We start from the raw sequence: 4,917 nt of genomic DNA on the forward strand, positions 1-4,917 counted from the left end.
ATAGAAAAAGTACAACTGGTATATATAATTTTTTTGGAAATTGCTTAGTATCCTGGTTCAGCAAGAAACAGAATGCCATTTCATTATCTACAACCGAAGCAGAATATGTTGCTGCTGGTGCTTGCTGTGCTCAATTGTTGTGGACGAAAAACACTTTGAATGATTTTGGTTTAGTGTATAATTTCGTACCTATATTTTGTGATAACACTAGTGCCATTAATTTGACAAAAAATCCCATTCAACATTTTAGGACAAAGCATATAGACATTAAGCATCACTTCATTCGCGATCTTGTCCACAAGGGTGAAATTTGTGTTCAATATGTTTGTTCTAAAGATCAAATTGTTGATATCCTCACAAAAGCCCTTCCACTGGATCAATTTGTGTATCTGAGAACAAAATTGGGCGTCTCAGAAAAAATTCTCTAAGTTCCTCTTCGGTCACTTCTTATCGGACGTCCGATAGATTAAAACGGACGTCCGACAGTGTTCTTCATTCTTTTCTGGAAAATTCTGGTTCGGACGATTGCGTCGGACGCGTCACTTCGTTCGGCCGTCCGACACTCAAAAATTGCTTCATATAAGGAAGCCACCTACCTCATTAAGTTCATTAACTTTCTTTGTCTCGAACGCAACCCTTCAGTTCTCTCTCAAAGTTCAAAATTCAAATTACTCTCTCCTCTAATCAAGTTCCAAGAAATTGATTCAATCAACACCATTACACCCCTATTGCCCGTTGTCTGAACATAAAAACCTCTTCCAACTTCCAACTGCCTCACATTTCCCTAATTTATATCAGAAACCCTAAGTTTTCAAATCAGACTTCTTGTGGTTGGTTCGTGCATCACCATTAATTCATATTGCACTCTTCATCTATCTTATACACTTTGCACCACTCCCTACATCAACATCCAACTACATTACATCATGGTTAGGATTAGAGGTGGTTCTACGGGGGTCGGACGCTCTTTTAGACTTAGGGATGAGAATATTGAAATTGTGGAACCCTCTACCAAAGCATCCAAAAAGAAAACTGCAAACAGAGGTGGAAAGGTAAAGCAAACTGCTCAAAGGAAGCGCGATGCTCCAACTGTTAAGCCATCTAATGAGCAGATGGAAGAGTATCACTCTGAAGAAAATCTAGATGGTAGGAATGCAGAAGAAATGGAGGAACCCACCCATGCTGAAGTGACTGTCTCGAAATTACCTGGGAAAAGAAAAAGGTCTGCCGAAAAGGGAAGCACTCCTCAATCAAATGCAGAGAAAAATGCTGAGGTTCAGCACACCCCTGAGCCATCTACCAGAAAATCTCCACGGACAAGGCCTGAGGTTCAGAATACTGAGTTATCTGCCAAGCAAACTGCAAAAAGGAAACGGTCTGGAAAGGAACCAGTGACTCAGCCTGCTAAGGAACCTTCTCCTCTGCCAAAATTCATTGATGATGAGGCCAGAGACAAATTTGAGTTGGTCTCACAAAAGGGTTTCATCACTCAAAGGACCATTTTTCCTCCTGAATTTCGTAAGTTTGACCTCGAACCTATCATTAAACTCTTTGAGTTCCAAAAATGGATTCATCTTCTGTCCATCCCCAATACTTTTTATCCTGATATGCTTTATCAGTTCTTTGCAAATCTCAGAACGGCTAACTCACACACTGAACTCATCTCTAGGGTCAACTCTGTAGACATCACGTTAACTCCTGACATTGTGAATTCCATTCTGAAAACAAGTATTGAATCTGGTTTTAAAGGAAAAGTTGCAAATTTCTTTTCATATGAAGAATATCCCTCTGCCTATCATCATTTTCACATTGCTAAACTCATGACCTATTTTCGATCACATTTCAACACTCCTGCTGAGGCAAGATTAGAAGATCTTAGTCCTCAGAACTTGATAATTTTTACCATCATTTCAAATCTGTTGGTGCCCACTGATGGCCACAGAACTGATGCGAAAAAAATGGAGCTTTATCTCTTTTACTATTTTGTTGAAAAAATCAGAATTGACTTTGGGTTTGTGATGTGCAAATTTCTGCTCAAGATTAGCACTGATAGTCATAGGAAGCTCTCTTATGAAAAATTTCTGACTCCTATCTTTGCCCATTTTAAAATTCCTTTTAATGGAAAATCACCCAAAGACAGTGCCTCAACAGTTTTCTCACAAGCGTATTTTGAAAGAAAGAATCTGAAATTTTTTGAGAGCCATTGGTGTTATAAGGAAACTGTGGCAGAAACTAGGAGAAAAAATCTTCACGAAACCCCTGTCACTCCTAGGACTCCTCGTGATCAGTCCATGTATGTCTCTCCATTCACCATCCACCCTAGAAAATCAGCTAGTAAGTCATTCTCTTCCAATTCTGAGGTCATCTCCTTGCTCGATGACCTCAAACAACATGTTCTACTCATTGAAGATGGTCTCATGATGACCATGTCTCCTACCCAGCAGTCCATCTTCATTGAAAAAAGGAATCTCCTCGTGCCTCCAATCCCTGAATTCAATGAAAGTGCTCATCAAAAAGATCCAAGACCTCAGCCCACAGAGCATACTCCTGGTATTGAAGCCACTCCAGAGGCACATGCTTCCAGCTCTCAGCCCAAAGATAAAGGCAAGGCTCCTGTAACTGTGGAGACAACTGAAGATGATGATGAGGACACTGAGGATGAAGACCAAGTGGATCCTGAGCAGTTTCGTCTAACCAGGAGAAGGCCTGGATCATTGAAAATCACCATCAAAGCACTACTAGGACTTTGCATTTCATCATTAGGACAATAGTTCATCTTTTGCATTGAAAAACTTCTGCTATGAATTGAGGATCATAATCCTCTTTTGGTCTGTAAAACTGATGTTATTCTGTTAACTGATGTTTTTTCTTCTATGAATGGATGCTTTTATCATTTGCTGAATGTCTTTATCCTTTACTGATAATTTTCATATATTGTTCTGGTTTGTCAAATTGATAATGTCTATTGAATGCTGGTATGGCTGCTTTATGATGACAAAAAGGGGGAGAAAATGGATATGGATCGTATAAATGAGGGGGAGTTGCGAATACTCTGGTCATGGAATCTATAAGGAAGGGGGAGTCGAGTTAAGGGGGAGTTGAATTCTTTTTTATCCATCCAATGTTTTGTCATCATCAAAAAGGGGGAGATTGTATATCTCAATTCATAACTTTTGATGATTACAAAATAATTGAATACTACTAATATTTTTTGAAGAGTTCATTTCAGGATTTGGAACAAAAACCAGATCAAAGACCTGAAGCCAAAACTGGATCAAGGTTTGACAAATTACTGTCGGACGCACAAAAGAACCATAACGGACGGCCGACAACCATTGAGTAACTTTGGACGCATGAAGAACTCACACTCGGACGTCCAAAGGTAATGTGTCAAAACATCTATGATCACAGACCTCGTTCGGACACACAATACCTCTATACCGGACGTCCGACAAACGTTGCTGTACTTCGAACGCAAAACACTGGAGTATCGGACGTCCGAAAGAAATGAAGAAGGATTTGTAAGTTTACTTTCGGACGTATACTGTGGAGGGACCGGACGTCCTAAGAATTGCAAGAAATCATCTTGAACTCACTGTCTTCGTTCGGACGCATAAAATCAGAGTACCGGACGTCCGACACTACCAACGGTTAGTTGACCTTCCAGCTGCCTTCTATCCGTTGACAACATTAATTGAAGAATTTTTTGGTCCCCTATAAATTGGGATTAGTCAACTCTTCAAACCAACTTTTACACATTAAGTCTACATCAGATCTTGAGTGATTCAAGTGTATGAATACTCCAAAAAGAAGATTTGTACTCTTAGTTGTGTCATCTCTTTTTAGCTTTTCAAGTGTGATTCAATTTCTTCAATAGTGTAGCTTTGTGAGGGTTATCCGTCCGATTGTAAAACTTCCTTGCTTGATCGAGTGAGACTTGAGGCAAGGAGGAAGTGATCCTTCATTTGTACACAAGAGATTGGTTGAAAGTTGATCATAGTGAAGAAGCTTGATATATAAAGTGATATTCAAACTTAGTCAAGTTTGAAATTTGGTTTGCAATTCCATCCCTTCATTTACTGTCTTGCTATATATATATATATATATATATATATATATATATATATATATATATATATATTGCTTACCTGTTTTACTCACAAATTACTTGTGCTAGTCCATCAACTGCTTTTCTGTGAGGTCCTCTTGAAAAAGAAAAATAGGTCAAAAAAAAAAGGGGTGACTCATATCTTGGCTTGTTTTTTAGATAACCTAATTCACCCCCCCTCTTAGGTTGTCCTCGATCCTTACATTTTGAATCACAGAATGGTGTATTGTAGGCATTATTAGTATTAAGAGTCTAGTTTCCAACAATACTAATTTTGCTTGTTTAACTAAGCACTGCAAAAGCTAGAAATCATATGTAATAATGTTGTTTTGAACTAGGTTCTCACCTTAGAGATGTGGGATGAATGTTTTCTATATTTTTTATTTCACGGGTCTCAAATTAAGTAATTTGGAATTGTTTATAGGTGAGAAGGACATGTGCTATAAGGATTACTTGAGTTAAGTTGAGCATTGGTTCGTTGGGCTAAGGTAAGTGGTGCATGAATCCTTTATCTTTTAAAAGCTACTTGTTTAATTGCTAAAGTGGCATGAGCATGTATAATTTGTGATATTTGTTATTACTTTTGCCATGGTCATTTCTGAGATGAAATGCTATGTTTGTTGAGCTCTTGTATAAGTGACTTTTGACGGAACTAGTTTATGAAACGGGCTAACTATGTTGTAGTTAGCAATATGAAATGGGCTAACCGTGTGGTAGTTAGCATATGAACGATGTTAACTAGTTAAGTTAACAACTAGATATTTGGGATCAACTATTATGTTATGATTTGAGCTCCTTTATGTTTGTGA

This window comes from Coffea arabica, chromosome 6e (genome assembly GCF_036785885.1).
Source record: "Coffea arabica cultivar ET-39 chromosome 6e, Coffea Arabica ET-39 HiFi, whole genome shotgun sequence".
Classification (NCBI taxonomy): Eukaryota; Viridiplantae; Streptophyta; class Magnoliopsida; order Gentianales; family Rubiaceae; genus Coffea; species Coffea arabica.